The sequence below is a fragment of the Apium graveolens genome, chromosome 4 (assembly GCF_009905375.1).
Source record: "Apium graveolens cultivar Ventura chromosome 4, ASM990537v1, whole genome shotgun sequence".
Classification (NCBI taxonomy): domain Eukaryota; kingdom Viridiplantae; phylum Streptophyta; class Magnoliopsida; order Apiales; family Apiaceae; genus Apium; species Apium graveolens.
In genome coordinates, this window is record NC_133650.1 from 108,019,193 (window position 1) to 108,033,053 (window position 13,861).

The 13,861-nt window shown below is 34.3% G+C and overlaps 1 non-coding gene across 1 annotated transcript; it reads left to right on the forward strand.

The window, feature by feature from the left end:
* The first annotated feature begins 8,596 nt into the window (after positions 1-8,596).
* On the forward strand, positions 8,597-8,702 carry LOC141722512 (small nucleolar RNA R71). Its single transcript, XR_012575529.1, has one exon. It is a non-coding gene; the product is annotated as a small nucleolar RNA R71 (small nucleolar RNA).
* The last annotated feature ends 5,159 nt before the right edge of the window (positions 8,703-13,861 follow it).

The following is a 13,861-nucleotide window of genomic DNA, read 5'->3' on the forward strand; positions in this document are numbered from 1 at the left end:
AGAAGCAGTTCATGATGAAGAGTAAAGTCTGATATTCACTGAAGCAAGATTGAATATGCATACTTGATTCCTACGTTTAGATAGTTTTGACATCGTCAATTGGAAATTGTCCATATTTCCATAATGAATAAGTTGGGGGAGATTCTTAGGAGCAATTGATGATATCAAACAGAAATTATCAGTAGTTCATATCAGAACTTACATCAACGGATGTTGATGACATCGACGGATGTTGATAATCGACACATAAGGATATCGACGGATGATGATGTCAACGGATGATGAATTCAGTATTTGTCACATCAATTGATCTTCGAGAAGGAAAAGGAAACAGGAACTTAAGGAGGTGAAGTACTTTATCTCAGAAGCAATTTTATAGGTTTTCTTGTTGTTGATAGAATATGATTCCTTATACATTATGTAGTTGTGCTCTATATAAAGCAAATATTAGGTTCATGCTATAAGCATTGCGACATTGTTATATATTTCACATAACCTGGCAGCTCTCAAGGATATTTGTTCATCCTTTCAAGAGAGTACGTTTATAATAAGTTTTTATCAGTTAATATAAAAAATGTTGATTATCTTGAAGCTTTGTCGAATTGATTGAATTAACTGTATTCAACCCCCCTATAGTTGATTAAGGGCCTAACATAAGATGTATTTATAACGATACAAAACCCTATATCTTAACCTACAAGTTATCCATATTAGAATCTGGCACAAATTTTAGGCCCATTAGTCTAATTCAAATTTTAAATCATAGTCCTTATCTAATTTTAATACTTTTATTCTATTATTCAATTATTAATCTAAATCTAAAAATCACTGGATATTACATACTACCCTCCTTAAAAAGAATTTCTCCCCCAAATTCACAACAATCCTAAACTCCAAAAATTCGCCAGTAGTCTACAATAGGTCAAACTTAACTAAGGTCCAAGGGAACGCATCCTAGGGAATGTACTAGTCCAATACCTAATACACTCCGAAAGACAGCCTGCTCTGCTCTAATACCAACCGTAACAGCATGCACTTCCAGACTATTAATTTTAAATCACAACTAAAATATAATATAATAATTAATCTTAAATTCTATTACAAAGACGACTATTACAAAAGCGCAGCTAACGGAAGTCCAAAAGTCAATCTACTCCAAATCCTCGAACTCCAATGCTATCCAACTTGAATCTTACACAAAACCCTGAAATATTAAAAGGGTGAGTTACAAAACTCAGCAAGTACAAATTGACTAACTATTTAACCGAAAATCAATGGGTGTTTTAATAAAATGATTTTTCTCAAAACAATAATAATTTTGTAAAATATTTCTAAGATAGCTTTAACCCAGAGTTTTTTTTATTTTCAAATTCGAAATTTAAAATGGAACAGAGCAGATTTTATAACATATCAGAACAAAGTAAAATAGAACGAAACGTTAATTCTTATAAATACCACAGTCTTGATCTACGGCCACACTTTGCTAGTGGTCGGCATCTAATTCTCATTCTTATTCTTTGTACCACACTTTGCGAGTGGTCGGCATCTAAAGTTCAATAATTACGTGCCCTTAATAGGTATCTAAAGTTGCACACTTGTGCGCCTAATAAGGGTATCTAAGGCTAGTTCCGGAACTATAGCGTAAATTACGAACGAGTTCAAAAATATAGAGACTGGGATTCTAAAAATTATCGAATATTATTCTTATATAGTTCGAAACAGAATTCTTATATCTTATACGAAATTCGAAAATCAGAGTATCAAAACTTTTACGAAAATAAAAGCAAGTCAAAAAGTACTTACCTCAAAGCCTGAACTGATCTGAATTTATCCTTTTTGACACTCTAAATGACGTTTTCTTGGAAAATACAAAACAAGAAAGTTTTAGAGAACGAAAAGACCTTTTCGAATAGTCCAGAACCAACGAATTCGGATTTACGATGAATTTTCTAAGAATTTTACAAGACTTCTGATTTTTATGAGAAAGAGCCCAACGAATTTTAATAATTAGTATGAATGAGGTGAATTTCAAATGGAACATAGAAGATTTTATAACATATCAGAATAGAGTAAAACTGAATGAAACGATAATGCTTATAAATACCACAGTCTTGATCTACGGCCACACTTTGCAAGTAGCCGGCATCTAATTCTTATTCTTATTCTTTATACCACATTTTGCCAGTGGTCGCCGTCTAAGTTCAATAATTACGCGCCCTTAATAAGTATCTAAAGTTGCACACTTGTGCGCCTAATAAGGGTATCTACGGCTAGTTTCGGAACTATAGCGTAAATTATGAATGGATTTTAAAACGTAGAGACTGGGATTCTAAAAATTCTCGGATCTTATTCTTATATAGTTCAAAATAGAATTTTTATATCTTATACAAAATTCAAAAATCATGGTATTAAAACTTTTACAAAAATAAAAGTAAGCCAGAAAGTACTTACCTCAAAGCCTGACCAGATCTGAATTTATCTTTTAACTGTAACAGCCCGCACTTCCGGACTATTATTCTAAATCACAACTAAAATACAATACAACAATTAATCCAAAATTCTATTACAAGGATGACTATTACAAAAACGCAACTAACTGCTAGGGCGAAAACACGCGCTAATATTCACGCAAATATACGCGTTCGCAAGTAGTATAAGATATAAATCAGATTCGTTCCCACAGAGACTAGTTTAGGTTAAGTTCAATTTATGCACATATGAAACAATGTATGGTTATCGCTCAGTGCTAAGATAAATAACAAATTGGGTTTTTATTAAACTAAGAGATTATACTAAATAACATTAACTAAGAGAATTGAGGTTAATTAATATATATGACAAACATGGGATTCTAACTTCATTAAATACTTCATTCAATAGCCTTATTATTCTTAACCTTAGCATGTAATGGTGATGACACTAATCAGATAACACGAAACTAGTAAACGCCAACTTTCGTTGTACGAATACCCTACTACCTAGCATCCACAAAAGAGATATAAGTTGAATATACACCAATTATGCTTAGTCCTTATATGTCTATAAGAATTGAAAACATAACGGTTTAATGCGCAAGTTATCTATCGAGATTACATAGGGCAAGTAAGATGGTTAAAATTACCTATGAATCATGCATAATAAATACATGAACCTATGCTAGCATGGAAAGTTCTAAATCTCTAAATTCACTGTCGCTTTAGAAGAGATTAACACGCTATCTTATATGTAGCTACGCACATAAGACGAATAAGCACAACCAATACTAGGATATCAATCAATCACCACACACCAAGATATCGAAACAAATTAATTATTGAAATCCATAAGTAAATCTGCTAGAATCCCATGATAATGATTAGCCCATAATCGAATTCATCATCATCATCATGGGTTCCAATGAAAGCATGGTATAAAACAAGGTCTTAATAAACTGAATAATAATCAAAGTACGAATAAACGAGATCTAGGTTCAACGAGAACGAAAATGAGCATCCAAAGTTACAACTAATTCAAAAAATCACAAGTTGAAAACAAGATTTTCTTTTTCGGAGTTGTTTTGTGCCTCTAGGTCTTCTCCTTGGTATCCCAGTCTTCCTAGATGATGAAAACCCTTTTTTTAAGTATATATAAGCCCATATTGGACCTGGACCCTTAAAATCGTCAAATTCCACTCAAATATGGTTTTTCAGCGAAATCAGCCGCACATCAGCACGCGGGCGCCTGACACCAGCAGGTGGGCGCCTGCTAGCACGCGGTCGCCTGGCACCAGCAAGCGGGGCCTGCAACCTTTCTGGAAAATTCTGATGAATCTTATTTTGCCCATAGCTTGAGTTCCACTCGTCAGAATTAGGCGAATCAACTGTCCACGTGAAGCTAACGAGATTCTCTACAACTTGACAATGGCCTAGGCTTCCGATTCTGATCACTTTTTATCATATTTTCTTTAAAAGCTCCTTTCTTCATTTAACTGATACCTAAAATGCAATAACACAAAAACACGTCAAAATACCAACAACTTGAGTCCAAACACCAATTTAAGCTTGTAATGAAGCGTTCCAAGTGGATATAGAATCCACTTATCAGACCCCCAAACTTGAGTCGATGCTTGTCCTCAAGCATAAACAGACTCAAAACTACAAAACAAACCTAATGCATGAATGTAACTATGTGAATGCAACTAAATGATAATGCAATTGATCCCCTCAGAATAACCATAACCAAATGAATAAGCCAATGCCCCCAAGAATGCAATGACTTAAAACAGACTTTAAAATAGAGTTCGAATAAATCCCACAAACCAACTCACAAACCAGAAATGTGCGTGTGTGGAATGCTTAATAGATATCTTTTGATACTAGATCAATAACCATAACTTATCTATCATCGAAAAAATCAAAAGTTTATAAATAAAATAAACAATAAACGCATTACGACTCACAACACCTCCTTTCTACTAGAGTTATACAAGGATTCACACTAATATTGAACACATAACAAAGATGCTTATTTGACCGTGCAATGAATGAGGTCCCAAAAGACTTATGCAATAATACCCATGTAGCGAGCGTTAGGTTAGCGGATCCCGGACTATAAAAGCCTTAGGTCACTAGGCACAAAGTCCCCTAAAACTTAATAATCCGAGTATTAAATAGCTCACTCTTGATCAGTTATGCATAAACACATACTTTTTTTTCTTTTTTTTTCTTTTTTTCTTTTTTTTTAAATAATTTCTGAATGAGTGTGTTTCGCTCCATCTCATTCAACCCTAGACTACTCATAAAAATATGAGCCGGCTACTAGCCATTTTACGCCTAGCCTTACAACAACTAGCAATGAAATCCAAGTTTTTCTCCAGATAAAAAAAAATCAGTGTTTTTACGTCATTACGAGAATATCACAAATTATAAATATAACCAAGTGATTAAATCTCAATAAAAAACAAGTGATCATGATCTAGATCAAAAGCAACCCTTTGTGAAAATATTTATTTCTGGCATGCAAATCAATTCATTAGGACTTAAACATCCCTCTATTCGTCATCACCACACTCAAATCAACATCAACTTATCAAATATCATAGTTCATCTTAAGGGAGCATGCTAAATATGCATGCAAATGCAACTATATGAAATCACATTAAAACAAACAAATATGTCCTAAATGAACAATTATGCAAAATATGAATGAACTACAACTAAACATGCAATATGAATCTATATGAATCTATATGAACGCGCACACACACACACACTACTAATCCTTACATTATCACCCCCAAACTTAAATTTTCAATGTCCTCATTGAAGATAATGTTATTCCTAGTGAACTAACAATGAGATTTACAGAAGGGGGGTTGAATGTAAATCTCAAAACTTTTTCAAGTTTTGAGTAGTTTCAAAGGCTTTGTGTTTAAGATAAACAAGTGTGTGAATTGCTTTAAGCTAATACAGACAGATATATATTCAAGCACAAAAGTACAGAACACAACAGACCTTAAAAACTTTTCTGGTGGATTTGTTGTTCCACCAGAGATGGTATTTTAGAAAATCTGTGATTCAAGAAGTTGATCACAGCTGCATCCTAGTACAAACTAGATAATTTTTCTCAAAATTTTTCTAAACAGCTCTGGAAAAATTCTATTCTAATTACTAGCTGCTACTTGGTTTATATAACACCAAGTTTACAAGTGAAGACAAAGATAAAAAATACAATAATAAAATAAGTTCTCCACTTGTTTCTTTTCCATTTTACTCCAGTGCATTGTTGACTATTGCCTCTTTATGCTAGAGTAGAACGGCTGCTTTTTCTGATGTTCCTGAAATAGGCTACCACATCTCAGTTGTCTCTGTCAACCCATGTGCCTCTGTTTGTAGGTACAACTACCACTTGTCAACTGCTATTTAACAGAACATCCGTTGAAGCCTTCATCCGTTGATGGCTTTATCCGTTGATGTGTTAGCAGTTGAAGCTCTATCCGTTGATGCACTCATCCGTTGAAGGATGTTATCCGTTGAAGCTTTAGAGACATCCGTTGAAGCTTTGTTTCTCATCCGTTGAAGGTCTTTAAGTTATCCGTTGACACCATTTCATTTTTACAAAATTACAAGGCATGAAATATTTACAATTGACCTTCCTATCTGCATATCCTTTAGTAGTCAACATGACTTATAATTTCCCTCAGTATTTAAGAATTATATCTCAAATTCAGAGACTGAAATGTGCTACAACACTAGACTTATTTCTAAGTAAAGCTACACCATCAACGGATAGCCAAAGTGGTCTTATCCGTTGAGGCTACAAACACTAGATTTCTACTTAAGTGTTTTGTTAAACATATCATCAAACTAATGCACATATATTCCTAACAGATAATAATAAGGATTTCAGGCATACTTAATTAGCGGGAGAGTCACCCTCGTCGGGTGGAGGATCAGGTGGCCAATCAACCTCGCCACCAGTGTCTCGAACAACAGGTGCGAAAGCGTGTGTCAAATCTTCAGTAAAATATCGGTGGATGACATGCATGGCCTCCATATGCCTAGTTAATCTTCTGTACTGGGCATCACCAACACTAGTCCTATCAACTACCTGTTGCACATGAGAAGAATCCTCTGTAGGCACGGGAAAATCCATCCAGCCACTCTCTACATCATCAAAAATATATCCCAACCCCTTATCATGGGGTGCACTTAAGAATGAATAACTCAAGTGATCTGGCATTCGGTTGAGCTCAAGTATGGGAGCTCCTTGAATAAATGGTTCAAAACGCTCCTGAGAAATTTTTAGCTCTGCTAAACCAAGAGAATCGAATGGCATATCCAACTTCCTCATCCACGGAGGTGCATTCAAATCCTGCAATTCCTCTGCTCCTTCCTTGTCATCAATAACTGATTTCCCCATTAAGGATCTCTCTAAGGTCTCTGCCTTTGGCAATTGCTCAAGTTCCGAATTTACTACAGAGTCGACCCACTCTACTTTAAAGCACTCCTCTTTAGCTGTGGATAACTTTATTTCCTTAAACACATTAAAAGTGATCTTTTGATCATAAACCTTCATCGAAAGCTCTCATTTTTCACATCGATCATAGTTCATCCTATAGCCAAGAATGGTATTCCCAAGATAATGGGAATCTTCTTATCTTTCTCAAAATCAAGAATTACAAAGTCAGCAGGGAAGAAGAGTTTATCCACCTTGACCAAGACGTCCTCCACTATACCTCATGGATAAGCGATGGAACGGTCAGCTAGTTGTAATGACATGTATGTTGGTTTCAGATCAGGCAGACCAAGCTTCTTGAAGATAGATAAGGGCATCAGATTGATGCTAGCTCCCAAATCACATAAACATTTTTCGAATGACAAGTTTTCGATGGTGCAAGGAATAGTGAAGCTTCCAGGATCTTTAAGCTTCGGAGGCAACTTCTGTTGCAGCACATCACTACATTCCTCCGTTAGAGCAACGGTCTCTAAGTCATCGAGCTTCACTTTCCGAGAGAGAATACCTTTCATAAACCTCGCATAGCTAGGCATCTGTTCAAGAGCTTCAGCGAAAGGTATGTTGATATGAAGTTTCTTGAACACCTCCAAAAACTTCTCAAGCTGCTTATCCAGCTTTTTCTTCTAGAGCCTCTTAGAAAAAGGAGGTGGAGGATAGATCTGTTTCTCCCCTGTATTACCCTCAGGAGGAGTGTGCTCAACAGTAGTCTTCCTTGATTCCAGTTCCGCTTTTTCTGCACTTCTTCTGCAACCAAAACTTAAGATTCTGGAACTTGAGATTTTTCAGGGCTTGCAACCTTCCCAGACCTCAATGTAATTGTCTTAACCTGCTCTTCTACTTCTCTCTTTCCTGGAACTTCTGTATCATTGGAAAGCGTTCCTGATAGTCGATTCAATAAGGCGTTAGAAATTTATCCTATCTGGTTCTCCAGATTCTAGTTAGAAACAGCCTGGCTTTGGCATATAAGAGCCTGGTTTTTGCACATAAGCCTCAACTCCTCCAATTCAGATTTTTTATTCGAAGATAGACCTGCATCATGAGTTTGTTGTTGAAGTTGAAGTTGTTGTCTTGGTGCAAATTGTTGCTGAAAATCAGGAGGGTTGAATTGTTTTGCTCCAAACTGCTGGAACGGATGTTGCATCGCATTCTGATTGTTGCTCCATCTAAAGTTAGGATTATTCCAATTGTCAGGATGATAAGTGTCTGGAACTGGTTGCTGCGATCTCCGAAAGTTGCTCACAAACTGAGCTGATTCACTAGATATAACGCATTGCTCCGTCGCATGCGAACCTGCACATAGCTCACAAACACTGGTTATCTGATTAACACCCAAGTTAGCCGGAGAATCGATCTTCATAGACAACTCCTTTAGTTGAGCAGTGATAACTATAACTGTATCCACCTAAAGAACTCCTGCTACCTTGCTCTGTGGCAATCTCTGGGATGGATACTGATATTCATTAGCAGCCATCAGTTCAATTAGATCATAAGTTTCCTCATAGCTCTTCGCCCATAAGGCTCCACCTGATGCTGCATCGAGCATGGGTCTGGAATGTGCTCCCAAACTATTATAAAAATAGTTGATGATCATCCAATCAGGCATTCATGATGAGGACACTTCATAAGCATCTCCTCGTAGCGCTCCCAAGCTTCGCACATAGATTCTCCTGGTTGCTGCGCAAACTGAGTAAGAGCACTCCTCATAGCTGCAGTTTTGGCCATTGGATAGAACTTCACTAGAAACTTTTGCGCAAGATCTTCCCAAGTAGTGATGGACCCAGTTGGTAAAGAATATAACCAGTCATTAGCCTTGTCCCTCAGAGAGAATGGGAACAGTATCAGCTTCAAAGCATCTTCAGAAACACCGTTGAACTTGAAGGTGTCGCATATCTCAATGAAATCCCTAATGTGCATATTGGGATCTTCCGTTGGAGAACCCCCAAACTGGATTGAATCCTGCACCCATTGAATTTTGCCAGGCTTGATCTTAAAGGTATTAGCTGTGATAGCTGGCCTGACAATGCTAGATTGAATGTCATTGATCTTGGGTTGAGAAAAATCCATCAAGGCTTTCGTTCGTGCTGCTGGATCTCCCATTGTAATGAGTACCTGAAACACGAACAAATAAACCGTGAGAGTAAAAGAGTCCGAGTCAGTGAACTTTAACGACCACTGATGACAAGCACATAAACTAAAAATTAACACCGAGTCCCGGCAGCGGCGCCAAAAACTTGTTAGGACGAAAACACGCGCTAATATTCACGCAAGTATACGCGTTCGTAAGTAGTATAAGATATAAATCAGATTCGTTCCCACAGAGACTGGTTTAGGTTAAGTTCAATTTATGCACCTATGCAACAATGTATGGTTATCGCTCAATGCTAAGACAAATAACAAATTAAGTTTTTATTAAACTAAGAGATTATACTAAATAACATTAACTAAGAGAATTGAGGTTTAATTACTATATATGACAAACATGGGATTCTAACTTCATCAAATACTTCATTCAATAGCTTTATTGTTCTTAAGCTTAGCATGTAATGGCGATGATACTAATCAGATAACACGAAACTAGTAAACGCCAACTTTCGTTGTACGAATACCCTACTACCAAGCATCCATAAAAGAGTTAGAAGTTGAATAGACACCAATTATGCTTAGTCCTTATATGTCTATAAGAATTGAAAACATAACGGTTTAATGCACAAGTTATCTATCGTGATTACACAGGGCAAGTAAGATGGTTAAAATTACCTACGAATCATGCATAACAAATACAGGAACCTATGCTAGCATGGCAAGTTCTAAATCTCTAAATTCATTGTCACTTCAGAAGAGATTAACACACTATCTTATATGTTAGCTACGCACATAAGACGAATAAGCACAACCAATACTAGGATATCAATCAATCACCACACACCAAGATATCGAAACAAATTAATTATTGAAATCCATAAGTAAATCCGCTAGAATCCCATGATAACGAGCCTATAATCAAACTCATCATCATCATGGGTTCCAATAAAAGTATGGTATAAAAAAAGGTCTTAATAAACTGAATATTAATCAAAGTACGAATAAACGAGATCTAGGTTCAACGAGAACGAAAACGAGCATCCAAAGTTACAACTAATTCAAAGAATCACAAGTTAAAAATAAGATCTTCTTTTTCGGAGTTGTTTTCTGCTTCTAGGTCTTCTCCTTGGTATCCCAATCTTCCCGGATGACGAAAACCCTTTTTTTAAGTATATATAAGCCCATATTGGACCTGAACCCTTAAAATCGTCAAATTCCACTCAAATAGGGGTTTTCAGCGAAATCAGTGAAATCAGCCGCGCATCAGCACGCGGGCACCTGACACCAGTAGGCGGGCGCCTGCTAGCACGGGGTCGCCTGGCACCAGCAGACGGACGCCTGCAACCTTTCTGGAAAATTCTGATGAATCTTATTTTGCCCATAACTTGAGTTCTACTCGTTAGAATTAGGCGATTCAACTGTCCACGCAAAGCTAACGAGATTCTCTACAACTTGACAATGGCCTAGGCTTCCGATTCTGATCACTTTTTATCATATTTCCTTTAAAAGCTCCTTACTTCATTTAACTAATACCTGAAATGCAATAACACAAAAATACATCAAAATACCAACAACTTGAGTCCAAAACACCAAATTAAGCTTGTAATGAAGCGTTCCAAGTGGATATAAAATCCACTTATCACTAATGGAAGTCCAAAAGTCAACCTACTCCAAATCCTCGAACTTCAATGCTATCTAACTTGAATCTTACACAAATCCCTGAAATATTAAAAGGGGTGAGTTACAAAGCTCAGCAACTACAAATTGACTAATTATTTAACCGAAAATTAATGGGTGTTGTAATAAAATGATTTTATAAAAACAATAATAATTTTGTAAAACATTTCAAAAATAGATTCAACCCGAAGTTTTTATATTTTAAAATTCGGAATTTAAAACAGAACAGAGCAGATTTTATAACAAATCAGAACATAGTAAAATAAAACGAAACAATAGTTCTTGTAAATAGCACAGTCTTGATCTACGGCCACACTTTGCCAGTAGCCGGCATATAATTCTTATTCTTATTCGTTATACCATACTTTGCCAGTGGTCGGCATCTAAAATTCAATAATTATGCGCCTTTTATAGGTATCTAAAGTTGCCCACTTGTGCGCCTAATAAGGGTATCTAAGACTACTTCCGGAACTATAGCGTAAATTACGAACGGGTTCGAAAAAATAGAGACTGGGATTCTAAAAATTCTTGAATCTTATTCTTATATAGTTCAAAACATAATTCTTATATATTATACGAAATTCAAAAATCAGAGTATCAAAACTTTTATGAAAAGAAAACTAAGTCAAAAAGTACATACCTTAAAGCCTGACCAGATCTGAATTTATCCTTTTTGACCATTTGAACGAAGTTTTCTTGGAAAACATAAAATAAGAAAAATGTAGATAACAAAAAGACCTTTTCGAAAAGTCCAGAACCAATGAATTCGGACTTACATTGAATTTTATGAGAATTTTACAAGACTGCTGATTTTTTATAAGATGTATTTATAATGATAAAAACCCTATATCTTAACTACGAGTTATCTATATTAGAATCTGCAACAAATTTAGGCCCATTAGTCTAATTCAAATTTTAAATCATAGTCCTTATCTAATTTTAATACTTTTCTTCTATTATTCAACTATTAATCTAATTCTAAAAATTATGTGATATTACATAAATTTTTAATTAGCATAATAAATATAGGAGAAATTATCAAAAGCAAATCTTTTTAATTTTATTTATGATTTTCAATTATTTAAAAATATTTCTAAAAATATGATTTGCAACCGTACCTGCAACTTATTTTAAGTTTTGTGAAAAGTGACAAAAAGAAATTTGGTTGCATTAGGTTGAATTTGAGATTGTATATGGATGTATCGAGTTGAAAAATCATATTATTGCTAAAAAATTTGAAATATCATATTTTTACAAATAAAAACTAAAAAAATGTTTTTGCAAAAAATAAACTTTAAAAATCGTATTTGTAAAAAAAACTCTAAATATATTGTTAAATTTCAATACCAATCTCAAATTTAAAGAGGTTTTTTTTAATTTGAAAAATAACAACCTAGAAAATATTGATTTAAAAGAGGGGAGGGCAGGATAATTTTTAATTAAAAGAAAAAAGTGGGTAGAGCGTAGCCAACCATGACACAGGAGAAGCGAGTGAGATGCGGGGAAATAAATGAAGGGAAAGCAATGAGGAGAGGGGTCCTATGTTACCAAGCGTGTGAGAGGAGGGGGAGACTCACGTGACACGCACCGGAAAAGAAAAGCGAAGGTTAGCCTGTCCAGAATTACTTTGCTGCTTTGCAGGTGGAAACCATAAACCCTTTCTCTCATTCTTTTGTGAGAGAAAAGTTATTTTAAATGTATTTAATGAGAAAATTTAGCTTGATTATTAATTAAACAAATTTTCGTCTATACAAAATTTACTTAAAATAAGTTTAAAATAAATTAATATATAAATTATAAATAAAAATATTGTTAAACTCATTTTAAATAAGAGGTCGAACTCCACCTCAGACTAATTTAACAAATAATTCGATTTGGTTACACGTGAGCAAAATAATTTTTGGACAAAAAGGTAACCGTCAAAAATATGGATACGGCTCCTTTATTGAAAACGTGAATAGATTTTTAGATGGTGTTCAAGAAATGCCTAAACTTTTTTAAAATATAATATAACTTGTAGAAAAAAAATAATATAACTTATTAGGTCCTAAATATTTATCCACTTCTCATTTAATTGTGTATTATTAAAAATATTTGAAGAGAAAAAGTGTGTAGCTTATTATTTTATAGTAAAATAATACTCCCTCCGTCCCACTGGATAGTTTACGTTACTTTTGGGCACGCTTTTCAATACTCGTTTAAAGTATAGTTTCATAATATTTTTAAAATTTTTTTTTTAATAAAAGTTTTATGTTTAAACTTTTATTCAAATTTTTTTTTTGAAAAAACATTATGAAACTATACTTTATAGAAGCATCGAAATGCGTGCGGAATAGTAACGTAAACATCCCAGTAGGACGGAGGGAGTATTAGTTAGTGGGACGGAGGGAGTATTAGTTATGAGAAACTCGAACTCACTAATTATTCATATAATAAAGAGCATATATGGACATGGACTCTATAAAAACTCAATACAAGAATTATTATTAATATTGTGTTTATATAAACAAGTCCATATATATGGATGAGCTCTCATTATTGCATATTTAATAGGACTGTGTTCCGTATGTTGACCAAGATCTCGCTAAATGACACATGAGAATATGTAAAGAAGGATAGTTATAATAACTCGTGTATTTTTGAATTATTTAAATATGTGACTATGAAAATTATTAAATGCATAAAATATGTGTATTGGTTTTGATCGCTATGTGTTTTTTAATTAATGTATGATTTATGGTGTACCGGGTTGTCCGCGTGATTAAGTATGGAATCGTATTGAATTATTTTCAATTTCAAAAGTGGATTTAGTGCAAATTTAATTGCATAAATATTTGTAATGTCTTTAAAATTATTTTTATGGTTCTATAATTACAATAGTTATTTTTGGGATTTTATAAAATTTAGAAATCAATATTTTATTAATTATTTATCTTTAAATGATTTTCTGATTGTGTTTACTTGTAAAATCTGTATTTAATTCTAGAATTCTTCAAAAATTATGAAACTCATATTTATTTAAGTTTAGAATATTCCGAGAATTTTAAAATTATTTTGGAAATTTTCGGGATTAATTTCACTCGCGCGTTGTTTCGTTTATTTGTTA